This window comes from Bos indicus, chromosome 14 (genome assembly GCF_029378745.1).
Source record: "Bos indicus isolate NIAB-ARS_2022 breed Sahiwal x Tharparkar chromosome 14, NIAB-ARS_B.indTharparkar_mat_pri_1.0, whole genome shotgun sequence".
Taxonomy (NCBI): domain Eukaryota; kingdom Metazoa; phylum Chordata; class Mammalia; order Artiodactyla; family Bovidae; genus Bos; species Bos indicus.
Window position 1 is genome coordinate 47,778,334 of NC_091773.1, and position 22,968 is coordinate 47,801,301.

The following is a 22,968-nucleotide window of genomic DNA, read 5'->3' on the forward strand; positions in this document are numbered from 1 at the left end:
TGCCTTCACTTCTCTACATCTTGGTTCTCTACTGCAAAAACTAGTCAAGGATCCTATGAGGATTAAATAATACAATGCAAGCAAAGCACTTACAGTGCTTGGCCTGTGGTCATTGCTCTTTATCTATTACCTATTATGCAGGGTACATCATGAAAAACGCTGGGCTGGATGAAGCACAAGCTGGAATCAAGATCACTGGGAGAAATATCAATAACCCCAGATATGCAGATGATACCACCCTTATGGCAGAAAATGAAGGAGAACCAAAGAGCCTCTTGATGAAAGTGAAAGAGGAGAGTGAAAAAGCTGGCTTATAGCTCAACATTCAGAAAACTAAGATTATGGCATCCAGTCCCATCACTTCATGGCAAATAGATGGGGAAACAGTGAAAACAGTGGTTGACTTTATTTTGGGGAGCTCCAAAATCACCGCAGATGGTGATTGCAGCCATGAAATTAAAAGATGCTTACTCCTTGGAAGGAAAGTTATGACCAACCTAGACAGCATATTAAAAAGCAGAGACATTACTTTGTCAACAAAGGTCCATCTAGTCAAGGCTATGGTTTTTCCAGTAGTCATGTATCGATGTGAGAGTTGGACTATAAAGAAAGCTGAGCACAGAAGAATTGATACTTTCAAACTGTGGTGCTGGAGAAGACTCTTGAGAGTTCCTTGGACTGCAAGGAGATCCAACCAGTCCATCCTAAAGGAGATCAGTCCTGGGTGTTCACTGGAAGGACTGATGTTGAAGCTGAAACTCCAATACTTTGGCCATCTGATGTGAAGAGCTGACTCATCTGAAAAGACCCTGATGCTGGGAAAGATTGAGGGCGGGAGGAGAAGGGGACGACAGAGGATGAGATGGTTGGATGGCATCACCGACTCAATGGACATGAGTTTGGGTAGGCTCCAGGAGTTGGTGATGGACAGGGAGGCCTGGCATGCTGCAGTCCATGGGGTCACAAAGAGTCAGACATGACTGAGCAACTGAACTAAGTTGAACTGAAGGTTAAACCTTGATATAAAAGTCAATTTCACAGAAGGTAAGGGAATACCATGTAGTTAGGGATGATGTCTGGGAGTAACTATTTCAAGTTTAATAAACTTGAAAGTTTGGGGGAATTTCAATATTTAATGTTTTTCCTGATGAGATTCTGGGGCAAAAACAACTTTCCACAAACTCTGACATAGTCGATGGCTTCCAAAAACATAAACTAAAGGATAAAATTAACGAAGAGGGAGGTTTTCAACTTGACACACATTTATTAAACACCGGACACTGTTAATACCACAAAAACATAGTCCTTACAATGACATCTTCAAAGATTTCAAGGAGGCAGTGAGCAGCATTTGAACCAGACCTTGAAGAATGAGTGTGATTTCATTTGGCAGGTAGAATACAGATGATAGATAGAAGGGCAGGGCAGGGAATTCCCTGATGGTCCAGTGGCTAAGACTCCACATTCCCAATGCAGAAGGCCCAGGTTTGATCCCTGGTCAGGGAACTAGACCTCACATGCCACAACTAAGAGTTTTGCATGCTGTGACTAAAGGTCCTACGTGGCACAACTGAGACCTGGCCTAGACAGATAGATTTTAAAAGATAGATACCTATTACACACATAATACATAATTGCATAAAAAAGAAGGGGAACATCCCAGATGAGCCAATGACAAATAATCTGCCTGCCAACACTGGGAAAACAGGTTCAATTCCTAGTCCAGGAAGATCCCACGTGTCGTGGGGCAACTAAGCCCGTGCACCACAACTACTGAAGCCCACGCCCTAGAGCCCATGCTTCCCCCAAAAAAGAAGCCACTGCAATGGGAAGCCTGTGCACTGCAACTGGAGAGTAGCCCCTGCTCGCTGCATCTAGAGAAAGCTTATGGGCAGCAACAAAGACCCAGCACAGCCAAAAATAAATACAATTTTTTAAAAAGAAGAAGGATGTGGAGGTAAAAAAGAGCAGGACTGATTCCAAGGTCAAATGTAAGGAAGCAAAGCCTAGGTAGCAGACAGTGGGCAGGATTAACTCTTGGGCTACTCAATCTTGCTGGACTTTGTAGAGAGTCTAGGCTCAAAGGACCACTTGGCATTTCTCCTTCCTTCAGTACAGTCTTCTCCACATCCCTATATTTAACAACAAATAGGGCTTCTCAACAGACCTTTCTGCTTCTAAATCAGGTCATGTGGGATCTTCATACCTCGACAAACCAGATAGAAAAGAGAAAGTTGAAAAACATTTCCAGACAAGAGTAAGTCTGCTTGTCAGGTAGGACCATTTTTTTTAAGTCCACCTCATTCCATTGTTTACAAGGGAGCCTGACTGCCAGGAAAACTGAGCCGCCCCTGCAGCCTCCCGTGTCTCAGACTCTGAGAGCCTGGACATGTAAGAAGTGCTCTGGACCCTGGGAAATCACTTAGGAGGAAAAAGAGCTAAATGCTTCCAGTATCTTCAGACTTCTTCCTGGGTTGCCGACAGAGGCATTTGTGGCCAGGAATACTGGCAAAAAGGGTAGGCCAAGGGAAGAAGGTAAAGAGAAGCCGTCTTCAATTCCAGTTTTCCTGGAATGTTTTTGTCAACAGCCCTTGTCTTGATCCTAAGCCAAACTTCAGGACAGAATGACTTTACAATGACCCAAAAGTGACAAACGGTTAAGGGCTTAGGCAAAATCAGTTTGCTCTTAAGAGAATCACAAAATGATGATGATGATAATAACAAAAGAACAATTTATCGCCCACTTTATAATAAAAATAAGTCATATCCGACTCTTGCGATCCCACAGACTGTAGCCCACCAGCCTCCTCTGTCCATGAGATTTCCCAGGCAAGAACACTGGAGTGGGTTGCCATTTCCTTCTCCAGGGTATCTTCTCAACCCAGAGATTAAACCCAGGTCTCCTATGCTGCAGGCAGTCTTCTGCTTTGCAGGTGGCTTCTTTACCGATTGAACCACCAGGAAAGCCCTATTAATAATAATAATAATACATTTATTATGTCTAGAACTTGTCCAACATTTGTTAGGAGTCAGGCTCTATATTAAGCATGTCACCTGAATTATCTCACTTAATCCTAACATCTGAGATAAATAATAGTATTATTATGAGATAAATAATCATATGTCCATGATAATAACAACAGTATTGCTATTAATCGTAACAGATATAGAAACTTAGCATGACCTAGACTACAATGGTCAGTGAAGATTTCATTTGTTTCTTTACGCTTCATGACTTGACGATAGTTAGGTGAGGTCACAAAACTAGCTTTCACCCATGGGCTTTGAGCAGAAGTGAAGCATAGTTCTTCAGAACTGAGGAAGTGAAAAACTCATTTGCACTTTCTTCTCCCAGTCCTGTTCTTCTCTTCCCCTGAGCTCAAGGGATGAAAGAGGGTGGGAGTGTGTCAGAAGCTACTAGCTGGTGGGACCTCCATCAAGCTGGTCCCTGAGTAACTAGGGAGAGTAGAGGCTGCTCATAAACTTGGGATAAATATATACCAGGAGCAAGGGATAAGCCTTTGTTGTGTTAAGCCACTGAGATTTTACTGCTAATTTATTAACAGCTGTATAATCTAACCTTTCCTGATAATATACTAAGAAATTTAGTAACTTACCCTAAATACCAGATCTAAGTAAGTGATGGAGTTAGCACTAGAAACAAAATCTTCTGGTTCCCAGGCAAGTCTCTGCTGAACGAATTCCAATCTGACTGTGATAAAGGTCATAGTTTCTACTGCTCCATTCACCATGTGTGTGGCAATGACTCCAAAAACCTATCCATGAAAGACCCAGCCCAGATGGGATATCTCATAAAGCAGCTAATAGATTAGCTCTGACAGGGCAGGCTGGTTAGAGGCACATGTGAAGACTGAATTCCCAGGCAGGCCCTGCACGTGACAAAGCCAAACTATGGTTAAAAGCAGATACAAACAGGGATTGCCAAGAGCCTCACAAGGCCCCACGAATCCATTACAGTCCAAGGTCTGACCCTCATGTTACCCAATTTGGTCAACAGACCCAATGCAGTTTCATTGCTCTAGGTTCAACTTGGAGTATCCAGCTCACAGAAGATTTGAACCAGAAATCATTCGTCATTTTATACTCAGTAATAGGATTATCACAGGGTCAATAATGATTTTGCTGGCCTCACAACAATGATTTTGTTGGCACATTTGCTCCTTTGACCACTTGGTTCGTCTTTGAAATATATTCCTGACCTGGCTTCTGGGGTATTTCACATTCACTCTCTTGCTGCTTATTTTTTCCTCTTCACTAGAAGCTCATTCTCAGATTTCTTTGTTACTTCCTCCTCATCTTCCTATCCTTAGCATTGGAATACCTCAAGGCTCAGTCCTTGAAAGTCTTTTTCATTTGTGCACATTCCCTTGGTAATTTTTTCCAGTCTCATGGCTTTAAATAGCACCCACATGCTGATGACGCTGAACCCTATACCTCTAGCTGACTTTAATCTTTAGCTCTTGGCTGCCTGCCTGACCTCTCCCCTGAGATATCTATCGAACCTATCATATTTAACATGTCCAGAGCTGGCCTTCTGAGCTTCACCTACAAACAAGTTCCTCCTGCAACTTCACCATCAAAGTCAATGGAACTACCATTTCCTCAAACCCGCAACCTTGGGGTCCCTCCTTGACTCCTTAATGTCTCTCATACATCCTCCATCATACCCTCCAACAAATCCTGCTATTTTGTTTTCAAAATATAGCCAGAATTCAACCACTTTTACCACCTTTATGGCTATCATCCAAGTGTCCATTATCTCTTTCCCTGGATCATCCCTCCCAACTGGTTTCCCTTGCACCTTAGCCAACTCCCCCACATCAAACTGTCCTCAAGGCAGAAGCCAGAGTGATCCTGTTAAAACCTCCGCCAGATGCATGACAACTCGGTTCGATACCTTCCAATGGCTTCCTATGTCACTCAGAGTAAACGCCAGTCACTGTAGGCACTGGTCCCAGGTAACTTCACTCTCGCCCATTACCTCCCTGATCATATTTCCTACTTCCTTTCCCCTTGTTCACTGCACTCCAGTCAGTCAGGCTTCCTTGTTATGCCTGGACCAAGTCAGGCCCATCATACTCCAGGAATATTATGCTGGTAACTTTCTTTGTCTGGAATGGCTTCCCCTCAGATGACCACATGGTTTGCTGCCTCACCGTCCTCAGAAATTAAGGCTTGATTCAGTAGGGATGGATCACTGCTGCTCCACGTGGTGTCATCTTTGCTCACTCCTGTTTTCATGCTCAACTGGTGGTCAATGACCTCAATGGTTCACTGTTTGTAGAGAAATGGGTATAACCAGGCCATGCCATTCATAATCTAGCACATTAACCAGGCTTAAAAGGGTTCTCAATAGCAGTAGGTGAAGGCAAGCCCCAATGCCCACATGTTTCAAGCTTCTGTTTTGTATTATTGTCCAACTGGCCAGAACAAATCAAACCACCAAGCCCAGAGTCAGTGCGGGAGGAAACTACTTAACCAGTATGGATTACTGGCGCTAGTGGTGAAGAGATGTGGGTTCAATCCCTGGGTCAGGAAGATCCCCTGAAGGAGAGCATAACAACCCACCCCAGTATTCTTGCCTGGAAAATCCCATGGACAGAGAAGCCTGGCGGGTTAATCCAGATGGTCGCAGAGTCAGACATGACTGAAGTGACTTAGCATGCATGCATGCTAGACTTTTTAAAAAGAATCTAACATGGTGTTAGATTAAAACAAAAAGCCCTGTAGTTGGGAATACCTGTACTATAAATCTTTTCTTCAAAGTAATTTTTTAATTATAAGCGTTACTACAGAGGAAGGGACTTCTTCCCCGTATAATTTTGTAGGAAAAAATTTATTAAAAGTTGCTTTAATTCTATAACGCTTATATACTATTTTTATTGTCCTAGAATCCCAAGAACCACTCTTTTCTTCTCCCTGTGGATGGTTCTGGTGAGGTTGTTAGTGCCATATCCCAGTCCCTTCCCCCAACCCCATGACCAATCAAATGCCTTCCCTGGGAATAATATATGGATCTGCAGTTGGAGGGGGTGGGCAGGAGAGAGAAAGCCCTTTGTCTGCTGGAGGATGTGAATCTGGAGCTTAAAGTCAGTAGCCATATTTCCCAGCACATAAGGGAAACCCATCTATAGAATGAAACATCAAAAAAAAAATTCATTGAATTCTGGTTCTAGTTTGTGAGTCCAGGTTCTGACAGTAATCCTTCCTATCCTGCTTTACCCTTTCTGATACATGAACCAATAAATTCCCTTTTTCATAAGCTATGTGCATGCATGCTCAGTCATGTCCGACTTTTTGTGATCCTATGGACTGTAACCCATCAGGCTCCTCTGTCCATGGAATTTTCCAGGCAAGACTACTGGAACAGGTTGCCATACCCTCCTCCAGGGGATCTTCCTGACCCAGGGATCAAACCCACGTCTCTTGTGTCTCCTGCACTGGCATACAAAGTCTTTACTACTGGGAATTCCTTCCTTAAGCTGAGTTGATTTTCCATCATTTGCCACCAAGAGCTCTAATGTGAAACCCTGGGATGGCTTTTCAATAAGCTCATCTTCTCATTCAGCCCCATCACCGTCTTCAGCTGTCAACTCTTGAAATGCTTCAAAACTTCACGACAGAAAGTGCTGTCAGGAAGTGGGGCATGGAGGAGGAAGGAAAGGGAGCCTGAAGGAAATGAGTGGACCACTGGGATAAGGAAATAGACAGGATGAAAAATTACCACTCAGAATGGCCTGACACAAGAAAAAGGAGACAGATAAATGGAAGACGCTTGGCAGCCAAGAAAGCAAATGACGGGATAAGAAAGATGACATTGAATACGAGGAACAGTATTACCTGAGAGGCTTATAGGAGTCAGAGCTCTGAACAATGGCTTTAGGGTTGTCAGTGGTTGCTTTTTGGAAAAATATACTTAGGATCGTTAAGAGGAAGAAAAAAAGAGTGATGAGCAAGTCACTGTACAGAACATTAAAATAAAAAATGAGTTATGAGGAGAATTACTTCTTGATAGCAGCACAGCCTTGTTACTTTAAAATTTTGGTATTCTATCAAAAATCCATTAAGATGATACAGGCTTATCCTTACACAGAAGTTATATACAGCCAGCCCAGAGGATCATATTGTAAAGTATAATCTTAAGGCAATTATGTTCCAACCCTCTGTTCCCTTTGGCATATAACTAAATTCCTTTTCAAGCTGCCTATCTTGTTTTCTAACACCACCCTAATTTTTTTCTCTGCAACATTTACATTTGTTTGACCAAGTTTCCCATAATCTCACTAGCCTCTCACTCATCAACCAACCAGGTTCAGACCAAATTTTTACTTTTAACACAACAGCCTTCATCCCACCCCAAGCCACTTTTATGGTGATGCTCACATAGTGTCAATACTCTGCCAAACTTATCTTCAGTATGAATACTATTAACTGATTTTTTTAAATATTATTTTTTATTCCATCATTCCTCTCTTTTAAAATTTTATTTGTTTTTAAATACTTTTGATCACTCCATGTAGCATGCATCATCTCAGTTCCCCAACCAGGGGTCAAATCCACGCCCCCTGCAGTAGAAGTGAAGAACCCTTTTTTATAATTTTTATTTATTTTTGGCTGCACTGGGTCTTCACTGCTGCATGGGCTTTTCTCTAGTTGTGGTGAGCAGGGGTTACTCTCTAGTTGCGGTGCAAGGGCTTCTCACTGTGGTGGCTTCTCTTGGGGAACACAGGCTCTAGGGCACAGGCTCAGTAGTCGTGGCACACAGGCTTAGTTACTCCGAGGCACATGGGATCATGCCAGACCAGGGATCGAACCCATGTCTCCTGCATTGGCAGGTGGACTCTCTACAGCTGAGCCATCAGGGAAGCCCCGAAGCGTGGAGTCTTAAGCACTGGACTGCCAGAGAAGTCCCTATTAAGTGACTTTTTTTTTTTTTTTAACAATGTTTTAGTAGAGAGGAAGGGGTTCTTGACAGTCTATGGGGAACGTAACACACAGCAGCTATTAACAACCCCTGACCCACTTTAAGTACAGAATCTCTGCTTAGGCTATCTGTAGTATACACACCTGAGCATGAAATAAAACCACATACACAAAATTGCTTTGGAAAGTAACTCCAAATGAAATGTCATAATTATTCATTATATTCCCTACTTTTATTTGTTTACTAGGCATAGCTTGTTCCCAGAAGCCTCCATATGGCAGTTCCCGGCAGGTGCCCCCAGAAGCTGGAGCTAGGTCCCTCCACCCTACTCGCCTGGTATTAACCCCACCCTATATGCTGGTTCAAGCCTCAGGAGACCTGACCAGACCAAAGTCTTCATTCAATGAAACATTAACAAAATTGGCCATTGTTGTTCATTCGCCAAGTTGTATCTGACTCTTCGTAACTCAATGGATTGCAGCATGCCAGGCTTCCCTGTCCCTCACCATCTTCTGGAGTTTGCCCAAGTTCATGTCCATTGAATCAGCGATGCCATCCAACCATCTCATCCTCTGTCACCCTCTTCTCCTTCTGCCTTCAATCTTTCCCAATCCTGGGGCCCACACCTGAAGATTCTGACTCAATGGGTCTGTCTGTGGCACAGCCCAGAGTCATGTATTTTTAAAAATCTTCCAGAATGTTTACAATGGGCATCCAGATTTGGGAACAACTGTCTCCATAAGGAATCACACACTCAAATTCCTACATGACTCAGGTAATTAAGGCTAAAAATGAACAAATTTCTCTAGGCCTAGATTTCACTTTCCCACTTTTGAGATATAAGTTTAAGAGTTGTTTTCCATTTCTCTTTTAATTCTACTATAAGAAAAATAGAACAAAGATAATAATAAATGACAACTGATATTCAGCCTCAATGCCAGGACTCTACAGGGAGTGGTGGGGACTGTGGCAATCTAGGTAATTCACACACCATCTAAAAGAAACCTCACTACTCAGCTCTAGTTAATTATTGCCTTGCAGTATTGTATACCCTACATACAAACCTTTTAGTTCATCCAGAGAGGGAAAAATTCAGGAACCTGGATTTGATGTGAAATTTACACATTTGTAAATGTTAGGAATGCATATGAATTCTTTTAAAACGTTGTCTGAAAGAAACAAAACCTCAGTGCAGAACACAAACAGCCAACAAATCACAAGCTTGAGCATTTACTTCTTTCTACAGTAGAAAGCTTCCCAGGTGGCGCAGTTGGTAAAGAATCTGCCTGCCAAGGCAGGAGACATGGGTTCGATCCCTGGATCAGGAAGATCCCCTGGAGGAGGAAATGGCAATCCACTACAAGTATTCTTGCCTGGGAAGTCCCAAGGACAGAGGAGCCCGGTGGGCTGTAGTCCATGGGGTGGCAAAGAATCAGACAGGACTGAGCATGCACATACATAGACTGCAGAAAGTACAGGGCAGTGAAACTGGCATTGCCTCTGGAGTCAGAAGGCCAAGGTTACCTTCCAGCCAGTGCTTTTACAGAGATAGCCTTAAACCTATCAGGGCTCAGACATCTCTGTCACATGGGAGCAAGAACACCTGATGGACACAATTGCTTGGAGGGCAAATAAAATCATAATTAAGAAAGCACTTCTGGACTTCCCTGGTGGTGCCGTGGGTAGGAATCCACCTGCCAATGCAGGGGACACAAGTTCAGTCCTTGGTCCTGGAAGATTCCATATCCTATGGAGCAACTAAGTCCATGTGCCACGACTACTGAAGCCTGCTCTCTAGAGCCTGCATGTTGCAGCTATTGAAGTCTGCGCACCTAGAGCCTGTGTTCCGCAACAAGAGAAGCCACCGCAATGAGAAGCCCATGTACCACACTGAAGAGTAGCCCTCACGCGCTGCAACTAGAGAAAGCCTGCATGCAGCAATGAGGACGCACAGCCAAAAAATAAATAAATAATTTTTTAAAAAAAGCACTTCAGACATTATAAAATGTTAGTTCTCATTACTACAGTTAAAACAGAAGATGGAGTTGCGTGCGGTAAAACGTTCTTTGGTAGCAGAGACTGGGAAGTCTTAATATCGGGTTGATCTGTAAGTAAGGGGGTTCTGGATCAGACAGTTTTGTGTTTAAAAAAAAAAAAAAGACAAGATCAGAGACTTCAGCTCAGCACAGCCTTTGCTTTTGGCCTGATTTTGATTCCATTCTCTTCTTCTCAGATGGTGAAAGCTGATAGCTGGTCCTGGCAGGGGCCTGCAAGTCTTGGATGCTGGAATCCTCCAGCCCCTTGGCACCATCACCTGCCGTAGCTGGAGGGGATGTGGACAGAGAAGAAGCCGTTTGGGAGGGCAGAAGCGAGTCAGACGATAGAGGCCTTGGGCCCTGAATGCAGTGGATTCAGACAGGATGGAATTGGTGCTGGTGAAATGAGAAGAGGCCCCAAGCCCAGAATGTCAGCTTTAAGGATATTTCACTGATATGAGAAGTCATCTTGGCACCAGCTCATAAGTTAAGAAGAGAGGCAAATTTGTCAACAGCCAAGGCTTGCAGAGCAGTTTCAGGCCCTCAGACCTAGTAAACGCCGCGCCTGGTGGAAACTGTCAAGTCAGACAGATAAACTGCTGGACTCCTGTGGTTTATTGAGCCTGAAATGACTGTACAAGGTCAGATCCTCTCAGAGTTAAGTTACATCCTCAAATCTTCTGGCTGAGGAGGAGCTGGAAAAGAAAAGCTAGGAGCTGCCTTATTGCTATCTTGTCTCTTCTTGAGGTGACTCCAGCCTGGAATTTGACCAAACAGGCACTCCCAAATTGTTTTATGCCAAGAACATATTTTACTATCTACTGAAGCCTATGGGCCATTTGTCAGGATAATGTCTGCAAATGCTCAAGACAAAACATACGAACACAAAGAAAACAAATTATGTTCAAATATAAATTACCAAAATATTTAAAATATTTGTGATATAGTAATAGTGCTTACTTGTTAAATAAATAAGAACATTAAGCAATAAATCTATAAACTACCACAATTTGGGGCTTCCCTGGTGGCTGAGTGGTAAAGAATCCACCTGCCATTGCAGGAGATGAGGTTTCGATTCCTGAGTTGGGAAGATCCCCTGGAGAAGGACATGGCAACCTGTTCCAGTGTTCTTGCCTGGGAAATCCCATGGACAGAGAAGCCTGGTGTGCTGCAATCCATGGGGTCACAAAGAGTCAGATACTACTCAGCAACTAAACAACAACAAGTAGTAAAGAGCATGTTGATACACCTGTAGTAACTGTATTATGAGATGAAAATCTGTGTGAGGTCTATTGTTGATGAAATGATAAATATTGCTAACACTTCTAAGGTTTGTTGCAAACGTTTATAATAGAAAGAAATTCTATATTTCAATTAGAAGTTATTGAAGATGTAATCTTTTTGCCTTCCAATTTCCTAGTGATCTGAGGGATCACTTAGGTATCTAAGCATTCAAATTAAAAGCCCTGTGATAAGGTGACAGAAACAAATTCAGTTGAGCCACCCACCCTCTCAGCAGACAAGCAAATGAATGTATCTCTTCAAATCCCTCACTTGGGAAACTACAAGTTTATGTTAACCATTGCTCATAATATTTGAAAAAAAAAAAAAGTAGATCTCATCTAAATGTATACACCATATTTATTTTTCTATAAACTAAACTTCAAATTCAAGACTCTATACAACCAAGTTTGTAAGAAACCGCATATCATTCTTGGTGTTTCTACCCAACCAGCTTGGGAATCTTTTGATTCCAAGTTCTTCCTCAGTCTCACATCATACAGGAGGGGCTCTCTGTGTTGATCATCTGTCCACACAAGCTACCCATATGATATCCACTGTTCCTCTCTGATGGCTTCCTCAGGTTCAGTGGTTCTCTGTTGCTTGAGACATAGAAACTTTTCTTTATAAGTCTGCTGAAGCTTTTTCTTGCTAAAAGGTATCATTAGCTATTTCTCTCTAGAGCCATCAACCTTCCCATGGTTGGTCATAGCCGATTTCCTCCAAGGCTGTAAAGTCCAGAATAGACTCCATTTTTTTTTTTTGGTCACGCCACATGACATGCAGGATCTTAGTTCCTTGACCAGCGATCGAACCCGTGCTCCCTGCAACGGAAGCATGAAGTCTTAACCACGGGACTGTCCCCAGACTCCCTTCTTAAGTGGGAAAAAGGAAGGAAGGAACTACAGTAGAAGGGAAAGTTAATATTTAAAAATATTATCCAGCTACATATTTCTAAAATTCCACTTTGGAATCAACTTCAGAAAAATGTATGCATTTGATATAAAAGCCAGTCTCTTAACTACACAAAAACATTGTGATTTAATCAAAATTGTCATTATTCAATTTGCTGTCCTACCTTATTCATCAGATTTTATTCCAAATAATTTTAGGCTATTGGCAAATATAACATCCATTCTCAGTAGGCGAAGAATTTCAACTCTGAGGATATTAAAAATATGCATGAGGACCAGAAGTCCTTTCTAATATGACTCAAAATCCAAATGTAATAAAAGAAAACATGAGTAAATTTTACCTCATAAAAATGAAAACCATATGCATGGGATTAAAAAAAACACCATAAACAAAGTGAAAATATACACAAGATACTGGAACAGGTTTACAACAAGAGGGGGCTGATCACCATGTCTAAAAAACTCGAAGAATTGAAGACAGGAAAATGCCAACTCCTCAATGGGGAAAAAAAGTCAAATAACAGGAACATACAGAAAGGCAAATGACCCTTAAATACAATACAAGATTTTCAATCTCACACATAAGAAGAAAGCAAATGAAAACCCCACTGAGGTATATCACCTTCTAGCCAATAAGGAACACTGGAGTGTGCAGCCATTCCCTTCTCCAGAGGGTCTTCCTGACCCAGGGATCAAACCCAAATCTCCTGCATTGCAGGCACATTCTTTACTGCTTGAGCCACTAGGGAAGTCCATATTTATAATGGAATATTACTCAGCCATAAACAGAACAAAATTTTGCCATTTGCAACAACATGGATGTACCTGGTAGATATTATGCTTAATGAAATAAGTCAGAGAAGCACAAATACTTTATGTTATCACTTATATGTGGAATCCAAAAAGACGAAAGGAATGAATATAACAAAACAGAAACGGACTTGCAAATACAGAGAACTAACCAGTGGCTACTGATGGGGAGAGGAAAGGGGTGAAAAGAGAAAAGGAAATAATTAGGAGCAGAAAATCATGAACTAGTCCAGAGAAAAATAATAGAGGAAACATTAACAACAACAAAAAATATAGACCAATATCTCTCATAATCATAGATGCAAAAATTCTCAATGAAATGTTAGCAAATTAAATCTAGTAGCATATAAAAAACTATAGCACACAATTACCAAGTGGGGTTTAATCTCAGAAACTCAAGGTTGTTTCAATATTTGAAAAATCAATGTCATTCACCATTTTAACAGACTAAAATCAAAATGTCATATCATTTCAGCAACTACTGAAAAGGCTTTAACAAAATCCAAAATCTATTCCTGATAAAAATTCTCAGCAAACTAAGAACAGACGAAAATGTCCTCCACCTAATAAAGGGCATGTATAAAAAATTTATAGCAACATTTATAGGGGATGACTGTGTAAAAAAGTCCCCAAAATACATATTAAAATGCTTTGATAAAGTTGTAGGAAATGACATCAATACACAAAAATTATTTACATTTTTATGTGTGAGCAACATACCAGAAAATTTAAATTTTTAAATATCTTTGGCAATAGCATTTAAAAATATGAAAGATTAGTGACATATTTGGCAAAAGGTAGGTAATACCTGTGTGCTTAAAACTATAAAACGTTGCTAAGAGAATTTTTTATTTTTTAAAAATTTGTATTGGAGTGTAAATTTAAAGAAGATATAACAAATGGAGAAATGTACTGTGTTCTTGCATCAGAAGACTTCTCATTGTTAAAATATCAATTCTTTCCCAAATTGATATATAAGTTCCATGTACTCCCAATCAAAAGACCAACAGGATATGGAAATACAAAGAACTGAGTATGGCTGAAACAAGTTTGCAAATGAATGAAAATGTTAAAGAATATACACTTTTTAATTTCAAAAATGTGTGTGCTCACTCCTCAGTGGTGTCTGACTCTCTGCAGCCCCATGGACTATAGCCTGCCAGGCTCCTCTGACCATGGGATTTTTCAGGCAAGGATACTGGAATGGGGTGCCTTTTCCTTCTCCAGGGGATTGTCCCAACTCAGAGATCAAACCCCTGAGTGCTGTGTCTCCTGCATTGGCAGACAGATTCTTTACCACTAGTGCCACCTGAGAAGCCCTCAAAGATCTCGTAAAGCTACAGCAATCATTACAATGTCATACTGGATCCAGTGAGACAAATCAGGAGAATGGAACACAGAATCCAGAAATAGACCAACAAACACACACAGTTTAGATTGATTTTTGACAAAAGTACAAGGACAACGCAATGGGAAATGGATAATCTTTTTAATAAATGGTGTTGGAGTAATGGGGAAGCCATTGGAGGAAAAAAATGAACCTCAACACCATAACAAAAATTAACTTGAATCCTAGACCTCAATATAACTGAAACTATGAAACCATAAAAAGAAAACACAGGAGAAAACTGTAATGATCTTGGGTTTGGCAAAGGTATCTTAAATACCAAAAGCATGAATTATAAAATAAAAAAATCAACAAACAACTTCATCAATATCATAAACTTTTGCTCTTCAAGAATTGTTAAAGTGAAAAGTCAAATCATAGACTAGGAGAAGATATTTTATATATACACGCATAGAAATCGATTTGTAAACAGAATATACAAGAAGCACAACTCTACAGTAAGACAAGAAATCCAGCTAAAAAGAGAAAAAAGACTTAAATAGTAATCTACCAGAGAAGAGAGATTTGGAGAACAAATAATGCCATGAAAAACTAGTCAAGATAATTCCTCACTAGGGAATCACAAATGAAAACCACGACGACACGTTACAACATACAACTTCCGCTGCTGCTTAGTTGCTCAGTCATGTCCAACTCCTTGTGACCCCTTGAACTGCAGCCCGCCAGGCTCCTTTGTCCATGGGATTTCCCAGGCAAGAATACTGGAGTAGGCTGTCATTTCCTTTTTCAGATCAGGGATGGAACCCATATCTCCTGCATTGGAGATTTTTTACCACTGAGCCACCAGGGAAACCTCTGGAAAAGTTTGGCAGTTTCTTAAAAACTTGGATATTTACCTACTATATAACTAAGTTCAATCCCAGGTGTTTACCCAAGAAAAATAAAAGTATAGGTCAATCTATAGACTTATACACAAATGCCCATAAAAGTTCATTAACAATGAAGAAAACTCTGATGTCCATTAGCAGGTGACTGGATCAACAAATTGTGTTATACCTATGCAGCAGAACACTATTCAACAGTTAAGAAGGTTCAACTATAAATACACATGATAACATCAATGAATCTAAAAGCATTCAGTTCAGTTCAATTCAGTCGCTCAGTCATGTCCGACTCTTTGCAACCCCATGAATTACAGCACGCCAGGCCTCCCACTCCATCACCAACTCCCGGAGTTCACTCAGACTCACGTCCATTGAGTCAGTGATGCCATCCAGCCATCTCATCCTCTGTCGTCCCCTACTCCTCCTGCTCCCAATCCCTCCCAGCATCAGAGTCTTTTCCAATGAGTCAACTCTTCACATGAGGTGGCCAAAGTACTGGAGTTTCAGCTTCAGCATCATTCCTTCCAAAGAAATCCCAGGGCTGATCTCCTTCAGAATGGACTGGTTGGATCTCCTTGCAGTCCAAGGGACTCTCAAGAGTCTTCTCCAACCCCACAGTTCAAAAGCATCAATTCTTTGGTGCTCAGCTTTCTTCACAGTCCAACTCTCACATCCATACATGACCACTGGAAAAACCATAGCCTTGACTAGATGGACCTTTGTCGGCAAAGTAATGTCTCTGCTTTTGAATATGCTATCTAGGTTGGTCATAACTTTCTTCCAAGGAGTAAGCGTCTTTTAATTTCATGGCTGCAGTCACCATCTGCACTGATTTTGGAGCCCCAAAAAATAAAGTCTGACACTGTTTCCACTGTTTCCCCATCTATTTCCCATGAAGTGATGGGACCGGATGTCATGATCTTCATTTCTGAATGTTGAGTTTTAAGCCCAACTTTTTCACTCTCCACTTTCACCTTCAAGAGGCCTTTTAGTTCCTCTTCACTTAGGTTAAGTGAAAGGCACAAAATGGAACATACTACATAAGTTAGTTTCTATAAAACTTGAAAAAAAAGATAAACAACCTGCAGTGACAAAAAAGCAGGAAAGTGGTCACCTTACCTGACTGGGGGAATAAGCAAGGACAGATTGCAAAGGTCCACAGGACAATTTTTGTTGTGATGGAAATTTTTTGTATCTTTATTTTGGCAATAGTTTCACAGGTGTGCATATTTGTCATAATTCATCAAAATGTATAAATTTGATTTACTGTATGTAAATTATACCTTAATAAAGTTAATTCTAAAAAAGAAGAGATGTAGCAAACTATTAAAGAAAAATCATTTTAAAACTGAAAAGCAAAAGTTGAAAAACACTCTGAGCTGTTTTTATCAAAATATAAACTTGCTGAAGACAACTGTCAAAATGCCAATATATTTTAGATAAATCATAACATTGTGATTTGGGGGAGAAAAGATTCCCCAAGGTGACTATTTTGAGGACAAAACTATTGGAAAATTTTTAAACTATGTGGACACACTTATAGTCTACTCACTTTTTTAGGCATGTGCTTCTGTGAGTGGGTGAGTTCAAACACAAAATAATCAATCATCAGATCCATCACAGAATCAGACCTTAGAATCTTAATACCCGATCTTATCCACTGAAGTTCAAGGGTAATAAAGAGTCTGACTCCGTTTTTGATATTTGACTGCTGACAGTTTTCAAGCCCTACCACTTCCTTTTCCCCTTCTGCTGTACATCTGGGAAAACTGATAAGAAAGCCCACATGTGGCATCCTTTGCTGCCAGCAGGCAGTTCAAACCACATAAGCCTTGACCCCCACACAGGGACCCTCATCCCACTCACCCCCTAACCACCATGAAACTACATATCAGTCTCTTCTCTTTGCTCTTTCAAGTCTTTTTTTTTCTCCTTTACTGGACCAGCTTGGGAACCAGTCCTGATCTCCCTAGAAAGCATCATTATGTGAGCAATAAATCATTTCATATTCTCCTGATGCATGTGCAGTGGCCTCAGTTTCAACATCTGAACCAAATTTAGTGGGGTGAAGTTTGGGAGAGTATAGCTTGTCTATGCAGAGTGATGACAACAATGAGCTATAGCTGATTTACTATTGCTGGTTGCAAGGGGTTAGCGGGGAGACACCAGTGTGACTGTGGCAGGCAGTTCCGAGAATGGTCCCCAGAGATCCTCACCTCTTTTTATTATTATTTATTTATTTGGCTGTGCTGGGTCTTAGTTGAGACATGCAGGATATTTAGCTGCAGTATGTGGGATCTAGTTACCTGATCAGTGTTCAAACCTGGGCCCCCAGTGTAGAGAGTATGAAGTCTTAGCCACTGGACCCCCAGGGAAGCCCCACTCACCTCTTGATATTCAAGTTTCTCCCTATACTTGAATGTGGGATGAACCTAGTGACTTATTTCTAATGAATAGAATATGGCAAAAGTGATGAGATGTCACTTCTAAGATTAAGTTACAAAAAGACTGACTTCTTTCTTGCGTCTCTTGCTCACTGAGGAAGCCAGCTACCAGGTTGTGAGCTGCCCCATGGAGGAGTCAATATGGAAGTTGATGCTCCCCCAGGAGAGCTTTCAGATGAGACTGCAGCTCAAGCCAGGACTCCTTTGCAGCCTTGTGAGAAGCCTTAAGCCAAAGCCATCAACTAATCTGTTCCCAGACTCTTGACACAGTAACTATGAGATAATAAATGTTTGTTGCTTTAAGCATCTAAATTTGGGGGTAATTTTGATATTCAGCAATAACTAATACAAAGAGTGAGTTCCTGAGTAGGAGAATTCCTGAAAAACAGAAATGATTGCGATTAAGAAAAAATTAGTGTCTCAGAGAATATTGGGAAAATAAAGAAAGGGTGCAAAAGCAAATTTTGAGTAATAAATTAGAAGCAGATGTTAGATTGACTAGAACAATATAGTTGGTGATGTTAGTTAGAGCAGCATCTGATTGCCACAAGTAACCAGGAATCACAAGTGACTTCCTGGTCTAAGAAAGTCAGTGACTACATACATCACTTTGGGAGGGAAAATGTCCTTTTTTTCCAACTGTCTTGAACCTTTGGTTGATCCTATAGGAACATCAAGGCATGAAGCAATTGCTTTGTTCCAGTAAAAGTAGTCAATGAAAACAGCCTACGTCAGTGCTCTTTCATCAAACAAGACCTCCTTTTCCTGACAGTGTCACAGAGAGAAATTTCACACTAATTATATCCCAGTCTTGACTACCTGTCATTGTTATTGACTGCCTACAAGAAATGAATGTGCTAAATGAGGTGAAGTTTGGTCCCCTGTTCCCTGTTTCAGTAGTGGCAAACCATCATTTTATCTGACATCATTTTTTAAATCAGAGTTTTCTTAAGTATCATCTGCAGAGACCTTCATCCTGCTATTATCCTGGGAAAATCAAGGGAGGGCATGCAATAGGGTCTTTGTCAATTTCTCTGTACTTCAAATCTCTCTGCATTATTACCAGCCATCACCTCCTCTTGCCTTTTTCAGAAGCAGTGGCAGTCTTCCACCTTCTCAGAGGTTGGCCCCTTCACTGGCTCTCTGAACCAGTTCCTGTCTCCCTTTGCTGAGTCATCAATCACCTCCACTCACATCTTCCTTCTTCTTAGTCTGTAAATCTTTCCACCCACAGACACCTTCTTCTACCACTGATACCCCTTCCAGCTACCATTCTGTATCTACTTCTTGACTTCTTTTTTTTTTTTAAGACAAGAATATAGTTTGCAATTAATACAAGTTCCAGAACGTAAAAGTCTTATTAAACTGTAAATTTTCTATGGCTATAACAAAAGGAAGTGGGACACAGGCCTGTATAAAATATGACTGATTATAGCAAAAGAAAGAGTTACTATGACCACGACTCGTCCCTATGAAATGTCCGGTCCAAGTTTTAAGTTCTTTGTTGTCCTGGTGTTCGCAGCAAGTTTCCAAATGTCCCATTGTTCAGGCCCACTCTGTTTATCGAGGATGATCCTAGGATGAGGTAGGGCTAATCCACCGTCAAGCCACTCAAGAAGTCCTTTGTCATAGTAACGTTCCATCATAGTGTCAGTGACCTTCCATATCACACACAGTGTTGTTAATATCATCTGAGCTGTCAGATAACCCATACCATGGAGTCCCCAATCAACAATTGTATGATTAGCCACAAACATTGATTTTTTTTTATTTGGCTTGACATTTGTCCCAATGAACAGGAGTATAAGTAAAGTTTTTATAAGTAAACCCTTTGTATAATGTTTTTTTATTTTTTCCTAACTCTTTCCCTAAAGTCTCAGTAGTATAAACATGGTTTACAGACAAAGAAAGGGCAGTAAATAATCCAAGCAATGTCCGAAAGTCTTCTTTTGGAGGCAGGCCGAAAGCCCAAGTTTGTCGGTTGACGTTTATGCATAATTTCTCTGGGCCCAGGCACAGTGGAAAGACTTCATAGCCTAAAGAAATGTTAATTAGTTTTCCTTCCTCCCCAGGGTGTGAAGGGAGGGGGCATATGTATAGAGTCATTAGTTGAAACGATTGGTCCTCTCTCTGTCCATTCGACCACCTGTAATAGAGGGGGTTTGGGTATTAGTCCGAGCTCTAGCAGGGGTGGGTGGAGGGGAGGTACAGGTCAAAAGACTGAGCATTGCCAGGAGAATGTATTCAGGACTCCGAGGCAATTCCTGTTGAGAGACCAAATTTTCAGCTCGATTAGTAAGGGTTTTTATTTGTCCCCAAGTGGGGAGATCATAGGGGTGATGCTGCCGAGGGCAGTGCTTTCTGGAGATCTTTAGAGTGGACATAGCCCATACTGGAATTTCTTCTTCCTGAGGTTCTTGTTGTTTCATCTCCATTTTGAATGTCGGGGGGCCCCTTGGGTTGAATTGGCCTCAATAGGCCCTGGGGTCACTCTGTCTGAATCTGCCTATGTGTACCAAGCCCCACACTGGGCACCACTTGTTGAGGTCCTTTAATGGACCAGAACCTGGTGGTCCGGAGTCGACCAATAAGAAGGTAAAGGAGAGAGAAAGAGGCTGATATTCCTTGGCTTATGCAGAAAGCCAATAAAGCCCCTGCACAGGGCTTGCTCTGTTCACAAAGGCCTCAGGCATCCTTTCGATGGGGTGAAGGCACAGAGCGCCTTCTAGAGACGGTCTTAGAAGCCTGGGCAGGAAAGTGAACACAGAGGACCTCTGTGCTCCAAAGAAATAGCCTGAGAGAGAGAGACAGAGAGAAAGAGAAAGAAAGCAAGACATGGGGACCAAAGTTCTGATGAAGCAAAGGGTGACTTCTTATGCATTCTTTAGCCTAGAGAAATCTGTTTTATATACCTACCATTTACTATACTGTATTCAAAAGCACCACTGCAAGCAGAATTACAGCAGGATGGATCCTGAATAGTGGCCAGTTCCGATGAACTTACAGACATGCCCATGATTCAGTCATTTTCATTCAGTGCAGAGCTATTCGCTGCCTACTGTGTGCCAGGCAGTGTTCCATATTTACTAGTAATTCATAAATGTGTCAGGAATAAGTGTCAGGGACACAGCAGTAAAGAAAGAAGATAGAAACCTCTGCCCTCTTGGAGCTTATGTTTCTAATGTAGGAGGATAAACCAAAAAGGAAAACAAACTAACAATTAAACAAGTATAAAGTACGGCAGCATTGAGAAATGCTATGGTAAAAATAAAACAGGGAGGGGCCTACTCATTGCAACGGAAGTGGGAGAAATAGTGAGGCAGGATTTTATAGAGATGCTTTAGGGCACAATAGTTAGGGGAGAAGATTCTGGAGCCAAAGGACATAAGCTTTTATTCTCCTTCTCCCATTTTCTAGCTGTGTTCTTGGTGAAGTCATTCAACCTCTTGGTACCTTAGTTTCCTCATCTGTGAAATGGGAAGGATGTTAGAACCTACCACAAAGAGCTGTTATAAGGACTAAATGAGTATGAGTATGAGTGTGTGTGTGTGTGTGTGTGTGTGTGTGTGTGTGTGTGTGTGTGTGTGTGTGTGTGTATGTGTTAGTCGCTCAGTCATGTCCAGCTCTTTGAGACCTCATGGACTATAGCCCACCACACTCCTCAGTCCATGGGATTTCTCCAGGCAAGAATACTGGAGTGGGTTGCCATTTCCTTCCCCAGGGAATCTTCTCAGCCCAGGGATTAAACCTGGGTCTCCTGCATTGCAGGCAGATTCTTTACCATCTGAGCCACCAGGGAAGCCCCTAAATGAGCTCACCATATATTGAATATTTAGAACACTGCCTGAGTTCCCAGTAAGGGCTCAAAAAAATTTTAACTACTAACCCTATTATTCATTCAATAAATGTTTACTTAACACTCATTAACCTGCTAGATGCTATGAAGTATATTAAAATAATGAGATGCATTCCTGATCTCTCAAGAAATAATGTATGTGGACATACACAAAAGCATAATACAGGGTGGTATAAACCCTCCACTCTTTCAGAGGGAGACGCCAGCTCATATCGCCACTCTTTACATAATATCAAGGTACTCTGAAAGTATCTTCTCATCCAGCATGTCTCCTGTCCTTCACCACAATGACGACAGATACCACTGCCCTCCTTACACCTGCTGGGGAATAGCAACACATAGGTATCCATTGAATCTTTACCTGACAACATAATGGCTCAGCCTGGAGATGGAGCTGAGGTCAGGTGGCAAGCGCACTGGCTCATAGTATGACCTTTTACACAGCACGAGGCTGCGTTTAAATCAAGAACTATAAAGGTAACCGTGTGACCTTGGACAAATCACTTCACCTAGAAGAGCCTCAGTTTTCTCATGGGCAAGATGAAGACAATCAATTCTAGCCTCATCAATCTCATGCAAGGATGAGATGAGCTGTATATGAAGCACTCTGCAAATCCTTCAGTCCTTAACAAGCACCCAGCAGAATGGTAACTTTAAAAGAAAACAAGGCAAAACCACACATTTCTCTCTCTTGATTCTGTGAGCTTGTACCTGTATGAAGCCTCAAGTCACCTTCAAATTCATAAGATGACACCATGAATATGACAATGTGTTCAAAAATGAAATACAGGAACTATACGTGAGTCCGTGAGAATTCACTTCCTCTCAAACCAAAAATTTTGTGGACTTGTCTGCTTGTAATATGGAGTATCAAAAGACCATATTTTAAAAATATGGATGTAAGGGATCTTTTTTTTTTAGATCTGCATTAAACTATGCTAACCAATGATTTCAAACATAAATAATAGCATTTTACTCAAAATATGTTTCCCAAGTGGCACTAGTGACCAAGAACCTGCCTGCCAATGCAGAGATGTAAGAGACATGGGTTCAAGCCCTGGGTCAGGAAGATCCCCTGGAGGAGGGCACGGCTACAGACTCCAGTATTCTTGCCTGGAAAATCCCATGAACAGAGGAGCCTGGCGGGCTACAGTCCATAGGGTCGCACAATTGTGTCCCACTGTGTCCAACTGAGTTGGACACAATTACAGCAACTTAGCACACACTGAAAATATAAGTTCTAGAAAAGTTTTGTGTAAATTGGGTTTTCTAGATCACCTTGAAGCTTCAAGAAAAGCTTTTAATGTAAAGAATCTCTGGAGTGAATCCTTGCAGAAAAGCCATGGATAGCTGCTAGATTGACTCAGTTTATCTGTTTTGTCTCTCTCTCTCTCTCTTTTTTTTTTTTTTTTTTTGCTGTGTAGATTTTCAAATATCCAGGAGTAAGACA